Source organism: Rhinopithecus roxellana, chromosome 2 (genome assembly GCF_007565055.1).
Source record: "Rhinopithecus roxellana isolate Shanxi Qingling chromosome 2, ASM756505v1, whole genome shotgun sequence".
Lineage (NCBI taxonomy): Eukaryota > Metazoa > Chordata > Mammalia > Primates > Cercopithecidae > Rhinopithecus > Rhinopithecus roxellana.
Window position 1 is genome coordinate 20638993 of NC_044550.1, and position 17251 is coordinate 20656243.

The following is a 17251-nucleotide window of genomic DNA, read 5'->3' on the forward strand; positions in this document are numbered from 1 at the left end:
AATTAGTGCAACCACTATGGAGAACAGTTTGGAGTTTTCTTAAAATCTAAAAGTAGAGCTACCATATGATTCAGCAATCCCACTGCTGGGTATATGCCTGAAAGAAAGGAAATCAGCATATTGAAGAGATATCTGCTCTTCCATGTTTGTTGCAGTACTGTTCACAATAGCTAGAAAATTGAAGTAACCCAAGTGTCCATGGACAGATGAGTGGATAAAGAAAATGTGGTATGTGTATGCAATGGAATACTATTCAGCCATAAAAAAGAATGAGGTCCTGTCATTTGCAACAACAGGATGGACCTAGAGATCATTCTGTTAAGTGAAATAAGCCAGGCACAGGAAGACAAACATCACATGTTCTCACTTATTTGTGGGTGCTAAAAGTCACAACAATAAAACTCATGGAGATAGAGAGTAGAGGAATGGTTATCAGAGGCTGAGAAGGATAGTAGGGGGTGGGGAGGAGAAGGGGATGATTAATGTGTGCAAAAAAAAATTAGAAAGAATGAATAAGACCTACTATTTGATAGTATAATAGAGTGACTATAGTCAATAATAACTTAATTGTACATTTAAAAATAAGTAAAAGAGTATAATTGGATTGTTTGTAATACAAAGGAAAATGCTTGAGGAGATGGATACCCCATTCTTCATGATGTGATTATTACATATTGCATGCCTGTATCAAAACAGCTCACATACCCCATAAATATATACACTTATTATGTACCCCAAATTAAAAATAATAAAACTTTTAAAATAAAATGAATAAAGAGAAAATTATATTATCATTATATAGTTGGATAATAGAATATACTACCCCTGGGGGAAAATAGATAGGCAGCCAACAGGGTGCTACTCAAGCTGTTCGATCAAAAGAAATCACAGATGAATGATCAGGAGACTGAGGGTCATCACACTTATAAAAAACAAAAAAATCAGTCTCTTGCTTACTCTCTGACCCTGAGACAGTTTTTATTCTCAGAAACCCCTGCCCGAAGGACCTGCCATCCTCAGGATAAAGGATCCTGCAATATCATGCATGATAAGAAGATGTGGTAATGGATCCCCAGTCCTCCTTCAAAGGGACCTATGGCCATTTACTTGGGTGACACACACTAGGGAAAGGAGAATACCTAACTAAACACAGGCTCGAAGTTAGCATGGATATCCTGAGGCCTGAAGCATCATGATGTGGTCATATAGAAGTCAAGTAATAAGTAGAATCCTGCCCCAGGCCTGGCTCACAGTGGCTCCACTGGGTCCACGGATCCATCTGGTGGTCAGTTCTCTGTTCCCAAATGTGTAATGGGAGAAGGTACACAGATGGTCCCCAACTTACAGTGATGTGACAGGATTTTTCAGCCATAAGGGTATGAAAGTGATAAGCATTAAGTAGAAACTGTACTTCAAGTCCCATACATTCTATTTTTCACTTTCAGTACAGTGTTTAATAAATTACATGAGAATTGTGAGGCGGGGCGGAGCAAGATGGCCGAATAGGAACAGCTCCAGTCTCCAACTCCCAGCGCGAGTGACACAGAAGACCGGTGATTTCTGCATTTTCAACTGAGGTACTGGGGTCATCTCACTAGGGAGTGCCGGACAATCGGTGCTGGTCAGCTGCTGCAGCCTGACCAGAAAGAGCTGCAGCAGGGCGAGGCATTGCCTCACCTGAGAAGCGCAAAGGGGAAGGGAATCCCTTTTCCTAGCCAGGGGAACTGAGACACACAACACCTGGAAAATCGGGTAACACTCACCCCAATACTGCGCTTTAAGCCAATTGGCACACCAGGAGAATATATCCCACACGAGGCCGGGAGGGTCCCACGCCCACGGAGCCTCCCTCATAGCTAACACAGCAGTCTGCGGCGATCTATCCGCAAGGCAGCAGCGAGGCTGGGGGAGGGGCGCCCGCCATTGCTGAGGCTTAAGTAGGTAAACAAAGCCGCTGGGAAGCTCGAACTGGGTGGAGCTCACAGCAGCTCAAGGAAACCTGCCTGTCTCTGTAGACTCCACCTCTGGGGACAGGGCACAACAGGGGAAGCAGCAGAGGCCTGTGCAGACGCGAACGACTCTGTCTGACAGCTTTGAAGAGAGCAGTGGATCTCCCAACACGGAGGTTGAGATCTAAGAATGGACAGACTGCCTGCTCAAGTGGGTCCCTGACCACTGAGTAGCCTAACTGGGAGACATCCACCACTAGGGGCAGTCTGACACCCCACACCTCACAGGGTGGAGTACACCCCTGAGAGGAAGCTTCCAAAGTAAGAATCAGACAGGTACACTTGCTGTTCAGCAATATTCTATCTTCTGCAACATCTGCTGCTGATACCCAGGCAAACAGGGTCTGGAGTGAACCTCAAGCAAGCTCCAGCAGACCTATAGCTGAGGGTCCTGACTGTCAGAAGGAAAACTATCAAACAGGAAGGACACCTATAACAAACCCCATCAGGACGTCACCATCATCAAAGACCAGAGACAGATAAAACCACAAAGATGGGGAAAAAGCAGGGCAGAAAAGTTGGAAATTCAAAAAATAAGAGCGCATCTCCCCCTGCAAAGGAGTGCAGCCCATCGCCAGCAACGGATCGAAGCTGGTCAGAGAATGACTTTGACGAGATGAGAGAAGAAGGCTTCAGTCCATCAAACTTCTCAGAGCTAAAGGAGGAGTTACATACCCAGCACAAAGAAACTAAAAATCTTGAAAAAAGAGTGGAAGAATTGACAGCTAGACTAATTAATGCAGAGAAGGTCATAAACGAAATGACAGAGATGAAAACCATGACACGAGAAATACGTGACAAATGCACAAGCTTCAGTAACCGACTCCATCAACTGGAAGAAAGAGTATCAGCAATTGAGGATCAAATGAATGAAATGAAGCGAGAAGAGAAACCAAAAGAAAAAAGAAGAAAAAGAAATGAACAAAGCCTGCAAGAAGTATGGGATTATGTAAAAAGACCAAATCTACGTCTGATTGGGGTGCCTGAAAGTGAGGGGGAAAATGGAACCAAGTTGGAAAACACTCTTCAGGATATCATCCAGGAGAACTTCCCCAACCTAGTAGGGCAGGCCAACATTCAAATTCAGGAAATACAGAGAACGCCACAAAGATACTCCTCCAGAAGAGCAACTCCAAGACACATAATTGCCAGATTCACCAAAGTTGAAATGAAGGAAAAAATCTTAAGGGCAGCCAGAGAGAAAGGTCGGGTTACCCACAAAGGGAAGCCCATCAGACTAACAGCAGATCTCTCGGCAGAAACTCTACAAGCCAGAAGAGAGTGGGGGCCAATATTCAACGTTCTTAAAGAAAATAATTTTAAACCCAGAATTTCATATCCAGCCAAACTAAGTTTCATAAGTGAAGGAGAAATAAAATCCTTTACAGATAAGCAAATGCGTAGAGATTTTGTCACCACCAGGCCCGCCTTACAAGAGACCCTGAAGGAAGCCCTAAACATGGAAAGGAACAACCGATAACAGCCATTGCAAAAACATGCCAAAATGTAAAGACCATCGAGGCTAGGAAGAAACTGCATCAACTAACGAGCAAAATAACCAGTTAATATCATAATGACAGGATCAAGTTCACACATAAAAATATTAACCTTAAATGTTAATGGACTAAATGCTCCAATTAAAAGACACAGACTGGCAAACTGGATAAAGAGTCAAGACCCATCAGTCTGCTGTATTCAGGAGACCCATCTCACATGCAGAGACTCACATACATAGGCTCAAAATAAAGGGATGGAGGAAGATCTACCAAGCAAATGGAGAACAAAAAAAGCAGGGGTTGCAATCCTAGTTTCTGATAAAACAGACTTTAAACCACCAAAGATCAAAAGAGACAAAGAAGGCCATTACATAATGGTAAAGGGATCAATTCAACAGGATGAGCTAACTCTCCTAAATATATATGCACCCAATACAGGAGCACCCAGACTCATAAAGCAAGTCCTTAGAGACTTACAAAGAGACTTAGACTCCAATACAATAACAATGGGAGACTTCAACACTCCACTGTCAACATTGGACAGATCAACGAGACAGAAAGTTAACAAGGATATCCAGGAATTGAACTCATCTCTGCACCAAGCAGACCTAATAGACATCTATAGAACTCTCCACCCCAAATCAACAGAATATACATTCTTCTCAGCACCACATCGCACTTATTCCAAAATTGACCACATAATTGGAAGTAAAGCACTCCTCAGCAAATGTAAAAGAACAGAAATTATAACAAACTGTCTCTCAGACCACAGTTCAATCAAACTAGAACTCAGGACTAAGAAACTCAATCAAAACCACTTAACTACATGGAAACTGAACAACCTGCTCCTGAATGACTACTGGGTACATAACGAAATGAAAGCGGAAATAAAGATGTTCTTTGAAACCAGTGAGAACAAAGATACAACATACCAGAATCTCTGGGACACATTTAAAGCAGTGTGTAGAGGGAAATTTATAGCACTAAATGCCCACAAGAAAAAGCAGGAAAGATCTAAAATTGACACTCTAACATCACAGTTAAAAGAACTAGAGAGGCAAGAGCAAACACATTCAAAAGCTAGCAGAAGGCAAGAAATAACTAAGATCAGAGCAGAACTGAAGGAGATAGAGACACAAAAAACCCTCCAAAAAATCAATGAATCCAGGAGTTGGTTTATTGAAAAGATCAACAAAATTGACAGACTGCTAGCAAGACTAATAAAGAAGAAAAGAGAGAGGAATCAAATAGACGCAATAAAAAATGATAAAGGGGATATCACCACTGACCCCACAGAAATACAAACTACCATCAGAGAATACTATAAACACCTCTACACAAATCAACTAGAAAATCTAGAAGAAATGGATAATTTCCTGGACACTTACACTCTTCCAAGACTAAACCAGGAAGAAGTTGAATCCCTGAATAGACCAATAGCAGGCTCTGAAATTGAGGCAACAATTAATAGCCTACCCACCAAAAAAAGTCCAGGACCAGATGGATTCACAGCTGAATTCTACCAGAGGTACAAGGAGGAGCTGGTACCATTCCTTCTGAAACTCTTCCAATCAATAGAAAAAGAGGGAATCCTCCCTAACTCATTTTATGAGGCCAACATCATCCTGATACCAAAGCCTGGCAGAGACACAACAAAAAAAGAGAATTTTAGACCAATATCCCTGATGAACATCGATGCAAAAATCCTCAATAAAATACTGGCAAACCGGATTCAGCAGCACATCAAAAAGCTTATCCACCATGATCAAGTGGGCTTCATCCCTGGGATGCAAGGCTGGTTCAACATTCGCAAATCAATAAACGTAATCCAGCATATAAACAGAACCAAAGACAAGAACCACATGATTATCTCAATAGATGCAGAAAAGGCTTTTAACAAAATTCAACAGCCCTTCATGCTAAAAACGCTCAATAAATTCGGTATTGATGGAACGTACCTCAAAATAATAAGAGCTATTTATGACAAACCCACAGCGAATATCATACTGAATGGGCAAAAACTGGAAAAATTCCCTTTGAAAAGTGGCACAAGACAGGGATGCCCTCTCTCACCTCTCCTATTCAACATAGTGTTGGAAGTTCTGGCTAGGGCAATCAGGCAAGAGAAAGAAATCAAGGGTATCCAGTTAGGAAAAGAAGAAGTCAAATTGTCCCTGTTTGCAGATGACATGATTGTATATTTAGAAAACCCCATTGTCTCAGCCCAAAATCTCCTTAAGCTGATAAGCAACTTCAGCAAAGTCTCAGGATACAAAATTAATGTGCAAAAATCACAAGCATTCTTATACACCAGTAACAGACAAGCAGAGAGCCAAATCAGGAATGAACTTCCATTCACAATTGCTTCAAAGAGAATAAAATACCTAGGAATCCAACTTACAAGGGATGTCAAGGACCTCTTTAAGGAGAACTACAAACCACTGCTCAGTGAAATCAAAGAGGACACAAACAAATGGAAGAACATACCATGCTCATGGATAGGAAGAATCAATATCGTGAAAATGGCCATACTGCCCAAGGTTATTTATAGATTCAATGCCATCCCCATCAAGCTACCAATGAGTTTCTTCACAGAATTGGAAAAAACTGCTTTAAAGTTCATATGGAACCAAAAAAGAGCCCTCATTGCCAAGACAATCCTAAGTCAAAAGGACAAAGCTGGAGGCATCACGCTACCTGACTTCAAACTATACTACAAGGCTACAGTAACCAAAACAGCATGGTACTGGTACCAAAACAGAGATATAGACCAATGGAACAGAACAGAGTCCTCGGAAATAATACCACACATCTACAGCCATCTGATCTTTGACAAACCTGAGAGAAACAAGAAATGGGGAAAGGATTCCCTATTTAATAAATGGTGCTGGGAAAATTGGCTAGCCATAAGTAGAAAGCTGAAACTGGATCCTTTCCTTACTCCTTATACGAAGATTAATTCAAGATGGATTAGAGACTTAAATGTTAGACCTATTACCATAAAAACCCTAGAAGAAAATCTAGGTAGTACCATTCAGGACATAGGCATGGGCAAGGACTTCATGTCTAAAACACCAAAAGCAACGGCAGCAAAAGCCAAAATTGACAAATGGGATCTAATTAAACTAAAGAGCTTCTGCACAGCAAAAGAAACTACCATCAGAGTGAACAGGCAACCTACAGAATGGGAGAAAATTTTTGCAACCTACTCATCTGACAAAGGGCTAATATCCAGAATCTACATAGAACTCAAATATACAAGAAAAAAACAAACAACCCCATCAAAAAGTGGGCAAAGGATATGAACAGACATTTCTCAAAAGAAGACATTCATACAGCCAACAGACACATGAAAAAATGCTCATCATCACTCGCCACCAGAGAAATGCAAATCAAAACCACAATGAGATACCATCTCACACCAGTTAGAATGGCAATCATTAAAAAATCAGGAAACAACAGGTGTTGGAGAGGATGTGGAGAAATAGGAACACTTTTACACTGTTGGTGGGATTGTAAACTAGTTCAACCATTATGGAAAACAGTATGGCAATTCCTCAAGGATCTAGAACTAGATGTACCATATGACCCAGCCATCCCACTACTGGGTATATACCCAAAGGATTATAAATTATTCTACTACAAAGATACATGCACACGTATGTTTATTGCGGCACTATTCACAATAGCAAAGACTTGGAATCAACCCAAATGTCCATCAGTGACAGACTGGATTAAGAAAATGTGGCACATATACACCATGGAATACTATGCAGCCATAAAAAAGGATGAGTTTGCGTCCTTTGTAGGGACATGGATGCAGCTGGAAACCATCATTCTTAGCAAACTATCACAAGAAGAGAAAACCAAACACCGCATGTTCTCACTCATAGGTGGGAACTGAACAATGAGGAAACCTGGACTCGGGAAGGGGAACATCACACATTGGGGCCTATCATGGGGAGGGTGGAGTGGGGAGGGATTGCATTGGGGAGTTATACATGATATAAATGATGACTTGATGGGTGCTGACGAGTTGATGGGTGCAGCACACCAACATGGCACAAGTATACATATGTAACAAACCTGCACGTTATGCACATGCACCATAGAACTTAAAGTATAATAAAAAAAAATAAATAAACAGCAGGCATATACAGTAACAAAAAAATAAATAAATAAATTACATGAGATAATCAACACTTTATTATAAAGTATACTTTGTGTTAGATAATTTTGCCCAATTGTAGGTTAAGGTAAGTGTTCTGAGCAAATTTAAGGTAGGCTAGGCTAAACTGTGATGTGCAGTAGGTTAGGTGTATTAAATGCATTTTTGATTTAACAATATTTTCAATTTATGGTGGGTTAATCAGGACGCAACCCCCTTGTAAAATGAAGAGCATGTGTACTTTGTATTTGGCACAATCCTGTATTTGTTCCCTCAACTTTTGAATGAGATCTATCATAGTGGGAAGGCCAAGTGGAGCTCTGAATCCTGCAACTCGCTCCCCACTCCCAGCCAAAATAATTGATCAAAAATAGTATCACACACCAGCCACCTTTAAAGATGAAAAGATGCTGAGGTGGTGGCCCCATCATATCTCTGTTTAATTCACTGGTCTGGCCCCTGCAAAAACCAGATACTGGAGGATGACAGTAGACTACTGCAAACTCAGACATGTAGTACTCGCAATCGCAGCTGCTGTGTCAGGTGTGGTCTCTTTGCTACAGCAGATTAACCAGGTCTTAGGTCCATGATAGGTGGTCATTGATCTGGAAAGAGGATCAATAACCATTCACATTCATTTGGAATGGACAAGAGATTACATTTACAATTTTGCCCTGGGACGGACTATATTAACTCTCCTGTCCTTTATCATAATATTGTCTGAAGAGTCTTGAATGGTTGAACAGCTTGCCAGACATCACACTGGTCCACTGTAGTGATGACATCCTGTTGGCTTGCCTGTTGGTGAGACAACATCCCCTCCAGAGTGAGAGAGAAACTTGACAAAGATCCGGAGGCATTTTCATGTTAGTGAAAATTTTGAGGATCCAGTGGTGTGGGCATGGGGAAAATCCCCAAACCCGCTACAAAATAAAAAATAAATTATTTCATCTTGTATCTCCCATCGTAAAAAAAATGAAGGCATAACACCTCATGGGGTTCTGGAAATAGCATATTTCACACTTGCAAATACTGCTCTGATCCATGTGTCAGATGACACAAAAGGCTACTGGATTTCAGTAGAAATCAGGATGTTTCCTGTAGCAGGTCCAGGCTGTGGTACAAGCAGCCCTTCCATTTGGGCCATGTGATCCAGCAGAACCTATGGTATTAGAGATGTCATGGTGGGAAAAGACCATGTGGTGTTTGTAACAGGCCCCAGTGGAAGATTCACATGACAGAGTCCTGGGTTTTTGGAGCAGAAGTATGCCATCAGCTAAGGAGAGTTATACACCTTTTGAAAACAGCTCCCAGTCTTACGCCCTAGTAGAAATGAAATGCTGGATCATAGAACACCAAGTGATCAGGCCACCAGAACAATTCATCTTGAGCTGTGTCCTGTCAGACCACCAAGTCATAAAGGTAGATGAGCCCAGCTCAAATCATCATAGGATGCAAGTGGCATATCCAGGATCCAGCACAGCTGGATAGCACAGGGAAGTTATAAAAAGTAGCCCAGGACCCCATGCCACCCACCACTGTTGGGCTGGCCCCTTCTCTCTCAGCTGGTATCTGCGGCCTCCTGTGAATCCTTCATGACAAACTGACAGAGGAGTAACAAGCTCTCCTTGGTTCATGGGTGTGTCAGCCCGGGTGTGGTCTGTGTGTGCAAACTGAAAAGGGATGGCAGGTGCACTGCTGCCGTACTCAAGGGTAGTGGGAAATCCTCCCAATGGCGGAGGTTTGGGTGGTGCACCTGGTCACCCACTTTGTGTGGAAAGAGAATGGCCTGAGGGTAAAATATACACAGACTCTTACTTGGGCTGTGGCAAATAGCCACCTTATGAGCATCCTGGGAGGAGGATTGGAAGATAGGAGACCAGGGGTAGAGGCCTGTAGATCAACATGGGAATGGCCATGCAGTGTGAAGGTCTTTGCATTGCTTGTTAATGCCCACAAGAAAGCATCCACCATGGGAGAGTAAGTACTTCTTTAGTAGCCGCAATAATTTAGTCTGCTTGATACCAGCCAGCCTCTGTCATCACCCTGGTCCTGGCACATTGAATGCTTGAACGGATTAGTCGTGGAGGCTAAGAATGGAAATGAGGAGTGAGCAAGCCAGAATGAAGCTCTATGGAGAGAGGGCTGGATGAGAAAAGATTCTCTGGCCAGAAAAGTAGCTTTAGAGGCTGGAAGAACTGAAATGTTGGGAAGAACTGTAATGTCTACTGAAATAAATACAAGTGAATGGAAATTTATGAAGTGTTTTGCTGTGTGGCTGAGTTAGGGTTAGGAATCCTTATACAATCTCACTAACCAAAGACAATATAGCTGCCGTTGCCAAACATCCAAGCTGTGTATAACAGAGATCAATTGTGAGTCCCAGGTACAGTGCCAGCTACCTGTGGCAAGTTGACTACATTGGGCTCCTTTTACCTAAAAAAAGCAGCATTCACCTCAACTGGAAGAGATACATATTTTGAACCTATGTTTGCCTTTTCTGTCTTCAAGATCTCAGCCAGCATCACATTCCAAAAGCTTATGAAGTGTTTGATCCACCTGCATGGGATTACACATAACATTACATCAGACCAAGACCCTTCTTTCCATACCCATGAGATCCACTGGTCATACTACATGTGACACATCCAGATGTCACCAGCCTGCTAGAATGACAGAATGGGAATATAAAGGCATAGCTGCAGTGTCAGCTTGCAGGATGGGGAACAATCCTTGCAAATGCAGTGGTCACTTTAAATCAAAAAACTTAAATGAAGACGTGTCCCAGTAAGTGGAATACGTGGATCTAGGAACCAATGGAAGTAGGAGTGGTCCTGCTTACCATCTCTCCTGGTAATCCACTGGGATTGTGTACCTCCTGTCTTCTCAATGCTGAGCTATTCAACCATAGAGTTCATGTTTCCCAAAGAGGAAACACCTCTGGCCAGGAGACACATGGCTTTATGTGTAGCCCACCCTAGGTTCAATGAGACTTTCCTTGAGCACCCTTATAAAATAGCCATTTCTTCTACATTTGAATTAATCTCTATCTCCCTTTCTTCTTTCTTCGGCCTGGCACTTATCACTATCTGAATTATATTGCTTAATTTATTTGTTTACTTGCATATTGTTTTTCTCTCTCCTCCACTAAAGTGTAATTTCCAGCAGAGCAGAGACATTTACTTGTTCTCAGCTGTGTCACTTGTGCCTAGAATAACACTGGCCACATTACAGGTAATTGATAAACACTTGCCACATGAATGAATGACTCTATAATGTAATTTTTGCAGGCAGAGAGTCCTCAATTGTAAGGATTTATCACAATTTATTTAACCAATCACTTTAGGCAGTTTATGTGCCTCACATGCTTTCTCCATTGAAATAATGGCAGGCAAAATCATCACTTATTACTTCCATAAGATGAGGTCCAACTAGTACAATTGCTGGCACAAAAGGTATGACTCAGGTTTTTCAAGTTTTTGATATGTGATGCTTCGTGGTTTACTCTAAAAGTATTCACGTATTATATATGTAAGCCAGATTTAGCTGTCCTCTTGTCAAACAGGCTGTTGACCAAATGTAAAACCAGCATTCTGACCTAGCATCCTTCAACATTTTATATAAGAAACACAGTCATATTCACAATGTTAAATTTTGTTTTTCATTGCCTTTGCTGAAGATCATACAGGAGTCCCTATCCCTAACTCTAACTCAACCCACAACAAAACACTTCATAAATCCCAGTTAGACATTTCAGTTTTCTGTATCATCTCTCTAGGGATGCTCTCTTGGCTGGGGGAATGTTTTCCTCCAGCCCTCTCTTTATAGAACCACATTCTTGCCTACTTCCTTCTTCTTCTCCTTATTGCATTTTCTCCCCCCAAAACTTAAATTACTCCCTCTATTTTATCTTGTAGAGTACCTGCTCACTTTCTTATGAAACTATGGCCCCACGTAGAGATGCAGGTGTTTGCTTCTAGCTTGTACTCTTTTCTTTAGGTCTCAATATGTTTGTGTCTCTTCCTACAAAGAAATTCTCTGACCCCAACCACAGAGAGGAAAACATTTGTTCTTCTCTTTTTTTCCCTTAAGTTACTTCCTTAGAGCATTGAAAGCCAAATTCTGACATTCTCATGCTATCTATATCATCGGACTCTACTGGGAGTCATGCATTACCTATATTTGATAAATGTACTTGCTACACTCAGGCTTCCTCCATAAGTCATTCCTTCTTCCCCTCCCCTCAGTGCCTATTTGTCTCAGGTCCTGAGCTTCAAATACTGAAAGATTTGAACTGCAGTCTTATCTCCACAAGTTACTGACTTTGTGAATTTAAACATATTTGACTACTCTGGGTCATTGTGTCTGCATCTGTAAAATAGCACCTACCTATGAAGAGTAAATGTGTTAACACACACATTAGCACAGTGGCCTGAGAAAATGCCCAACAAATGTTGACTGTTATTATGCCACTCTTTTTTTTTTTTTTTTTTTTTGCATTTCTGCCCTTTCTGTACCTTCTTAGTATAGGCATTAATTGGTTAATTTCCCTAATTTCTTCATCATTCAACTTTCCTCTGTAGAAACCTCAGATGAGGTTAAGTGAAACCCACTACCCTGTCTTCACTTCTCAGAGGGTACTTTGTTCCTCCTGTCTTCTTCTTATACTTTCTTACTTATCCTTAGCTTCTGGAAATACCTTTCTTTGCCTGTAGTGCCCTTGAACTCTATCTTCTTTATTTCCTGTGGTTTATTTAAGTTCCTGCTTACCCACCTCTTCTGTCTCCTCTAGTCTCTGATGACTTTCCTTTGTGCCTTTGGACATTCTTGTTTCTTTTCCTTTTTTATACTTGTCCTTCACGTTTGGCTCAGTGACACTATTCTCTTATACATACATATTCTTTTCATCTTTGTAGAGATTACATGTAATTCTCTTTTATAGAGAGAAATAGCATTCATTTATTCATTCATTGAGTGAATATTATTGAGAGCCTGCTATCTTCAAGGGACTGGATCAAGTCTTTGGGAGACAGAAATTAAAGGCACAGTTCCTGCTCTTAAAGAGCTCACAGTCTAGTGGGGAAGCAGATGAATAAACAAATTCTACTTTGGTAACATGGCTATGAAAGGGCCAATGCAAGGTGAATTGAGAAGGGGTAATTAGTAGAAATTGAGGTGGAAGGAAGAGGTATGAAGGAAAGCATTCCAGAACTGTTGACATCAGAGTTGAGTTTCAAAGCATGAAAAGAAATAAGCCAGGAGGAGTGGAGTGTGAATATGTTGGGAGTGCAGATTTTAGTTAGGGGGGCCATTTTGCCTCTGCATTAAGTCAAATCCTTCATAGTTGTGGAATAAAAAGTAGTTCAGCCACTGTGGAAAACCATTTGGAGATTTCTCAAGGAACTAAAAGCAGAACTACCATTTGACTCAGCAATCTCATGACTGAGTATATACCCAAAGGAAAATAAATCATTCTACCAAAAAGACACATGCACCTATATGTTCATCACAACACTATTCATAGCAACAAAGACATGGAATCAACCTAGGTGGCCATCAACAGGGGATTAGATAAAGAAAATGTGGTACACGTAAAACATGGAATACTCTGGAGCCATAAAAAGAATGAAATCATGTCCTTTGCAGCAACATGGATGCAGCCGGAGGCCAATATCCTAAGTGAACTAATGTGGAAACAGAAAACCAAACACCGTTGTGTTTTCATTTGTAAATGAGAGCTAAACATTGGATACACATGGTCAGAAAGATGGGAACAATAGATACTGGAGACTACTAGAGGCAGGAGGGAGGGAGAGGGACAAGGGCTGAAAAACTACCTATTGGGTACTATGCTCAGTACCTGGGTGATGGGTTCATCTGGACCCTAAACCTCATCATCATACAATATACTCTTGTAACAAACCTGGACATGTACCCCTACATCTAAAATAAAAGACGGAGGAAAAATCTTTCATAGCTGAATTACTTGACTACTCATTATATCAGATGATTTATTGAAACCTAGCTAGAGGATGTCCTGTAGTTGCCATCCTTATCAACGATAACCTTTCTGACATCTTTTCTTCTGATGTATTTTCTAAACTTTGCATAAAAGTTCTCACTTCTAATAGTTTTAATTAATGCAAATAATATGCCTCATGGGTTTATTCAAATGAATTGATAACCAGGTTCCCTCTCATCTTGTGGTCTCTTGACTTCATAATAAAACTGTTTTCAAAGGGGTCCAATCTTTACAGGATCCTTATTTGTTATTACTATTTTTGTAGCGCCCTCCTCCTTCCTGCTCTTCCCACTCCTCCTCCTTCCTCCTCCTTGCCCTTCCTTCCTTGTTTGCCCTTTCTTATCATCACTCAACTCACAACAGAAGCTTGTAGCTCAGTGAATAACAAGGTGAGCCCAAGCACATAGGGTAGAGGCTTGGAAAAGAAATGTGGACACTGAGGCAAGATAGGCCCTTGATATCCACCCAGCCAAAGGCAACCTGAGGAACTCTAATGATAAAGGCACAGCATAGTATTTGAATGTATTTAAAAGTATTCAGTATTTGTAGAACACAGTGATAGGCAATAATAAGCCACCCAGGCAGGTGGGAAACCTGGCTGGAATTTTTATTGTCTTTGTGTTGAAATTATACATTAATTGAGAAAGCATTAAAATATTTTAAATATCAAGTCAGTAACCATGACTGTGGTATATGTTTTCATTTATTCAGTCTTCTTTTATGTCTGTTAGTAGAATTTTAATTTTTTTCCATAAATGTACATTTATTGTAAAGTTGACTCTCAGATGCATTACAGTTCTCTTCTTATTGTGAATGGTACTTCATTTTCTACTTGGTTATTGCTGGGACGGAGGAACACTATTGACTTTTGTAAGTTGATCTTGCCTTAAGGCAAATTTGCCAAACTCTTACTACTTTTAATAGTCTGTTGGCTTTGTTGATTTTCTATGTAGATGATCATATTGTCAGCAATGAATGACAATTTAATATCTTTTATTCCAATGCTGGTGTACCAGTTCTCAACTGCTGCAAACAAATTATCCCAAAACTTAGCAGCTTAAAACAATAGACATATATGATCATACATACAGTCTCTGAGGTCAAGAATCCTGGAATCTGACCTAGTGTCAGAAATGGCATAGCATTATTTCACCTTATTCTATTTGTTAGAAGCAATTCACTAAATTCAATCCAAACCAGGGGGAGAAAAATTAGTCTCTACTTTTTCAAAGAACTTTCAAAGACTCTGTGAATATATTTCAAGCCACCACATCCTGTAATCTTTTTTCTTGTTTTCTATTTTTAAATTCTTGTCGGCAAGAGCATCCCATGACAGGTTATATAGTATCAGACACAAAGGGGAATTTGTTTTGTTCCAGATATTAAAGGAATAGAGTCTGAGGTTTGTCTGCCAGCTATCATGTTGACCTTAGTTTTTTGGTATAGTATCTATAGCAAATGAAAGGAGTTCTCTTCTATTCCTGGCTACTGAGATTGTTATTGTTTTACCACAAGGAAATATAAACTTCATGAAACACTTTTGCATTCATAGATGTTTTTTCTTTCTTTTCTCCTTTAATATTGGGGTTTCTGATATCAAACCATTGTTGCATTTTTGGGAAAAACCACACTTGGCTTGTTTTTAAATACATTATTGGGTATTTACTTAGATCGCATGTTATACAGGATTTTTCCACCTATATTCATAAGTTAAATAGACCTGTAATTTTTTTCTTGTGCTGTCCATATTGATTTTAGAAATCAATGTTTTATTAGCCTCCTAAAATGAGTTAGGCTGCTTTCCTTCTTTTCTGTATTCTTTAACTTGGAGGTTTTGTGGCATGCCTTTGTTACAGGGTGGCCTTCTTTTCCTTTCCACACTTCCATCTTCTCATGCCTGGTTTGGTTTACATGCACCCCTTCATGGTCTGTGCCTTCTTTTCTGACTCTGTGTTGCTTATATATAGCAGGGGATGAAAATTTATATTGTTGGGCTCAGATGTGCATTTAATGGTAATAATTTTCTATGACTGACTCAAACTTCCTTATGATCCCTTCATGAGGTCAATGATAGAGGCAGGGAAGGACAACATAAGGGTATGTGGTGGTAGTGAAATTTGCAAAATATAAAGAAAGTAGCTCAGTAACATGGTTTAGCACAATTGCATTTTGAATAAATATTCTCTCCCCTCCCTCTCTCTCTTGGGTTCTAAGATGATTTCTTTGGTTTGAGGGACATTTTCTTGCATTTGTGTTGATGAGGGGAAGGGAAGCTGGCTATCTGCATATGCATTTACTTGACAACAGACAAGCTGAAGAGGCATCAGAAGACCAGAGGGCAGCCCAAGCACTGGAACCAGGCCGTCCCTCTAGTCACAACACAGGCACATAACATACGCAGATGCCTTCTTGGGAAAGTAGTCATGGGGACTGGGGAATTTTTGAGACATGACAAATGGCCACTGACCTTTAATGAAAATAAACCAACCTGAATGAAACTTTTAATACTGAGAGACACTGAACTTAGTTTAATTAGGAAGTTTAAGTATTTTTTTCCTTACTACTCAGTTATAGAAACATAAAGAATTCTCCAACGTTTACATATTTCAGTGCAGTGGATAAAAATCTGACCTTACTACAATGAGACTGACTAACAATTTTGGCTTCCTTATTTTGGAACCTTACCCATTAGAGACCTTGTTTCCTGGTCTCCCCAGATCCTATCCCCGTCCTGGTTCTGCACCAGAGGAATGGGTATTGGGTAGAAAGCTGCAGTCCATGCTGGCTATATGGCTAGTGAGCTATATGAGCACTCTGCCTCTTAATTTTCTAACCCGTAAAATGGGAAAACTAAAATAAATGAACCTTGAAATCTTTCCAGCTTATGGATTTTTTTTCACAATCTTCCCCCATCCCAGCACTTTCTTCTCTTTCTCATCAGGTGTATTTCCTAATCAGACTTTCCTAATCAATGATTCAATTTTATTTGCTCCCTTCATTGGTGTCTCTGTGGATTTGACTTAGGACAGGTCACACTGTGTCTATAAAATGGATAACACTAGTTCAAGTCCAGTTAGATTCCATAGCTACTCTATATGGCATATTGCCCCTCTCACCTCCCTCCTTCCCCACTTTCTTCTTGAGAATAGTTCATTGTGAAGAATTCCACTGGCATTTCATACCCTTCAAGTTCTACATCATACAGCCTGTGTGGCTCTAAACGCAGGTTTTAAAAATCAAAAGCACCAAAGCACAGAGGCTGGTTGGATCAGGAAAGCAATAGTGCACTTTTCTGATTACACTATTTCCCCAACAAAACATGAATGTGAACAAATGAATCTTACAGAATCACTGGTGCTGGGGAGAATTCTTTTTTTTTATATTTTATTTTATTTTTTTTTTTGGTGCCTAGTAGGGTTATTTCCCATCTTCCAAAGCCTAAGCCCTAATGAGCTCCAGGGGGACAGAAGTCTGTCAATCACAAGGTACTTTTCAAGTATAGTCATCTCTGCGCCATCAGAGAACCACGAGGCATGAAATAATTAGAAAGCCCAGA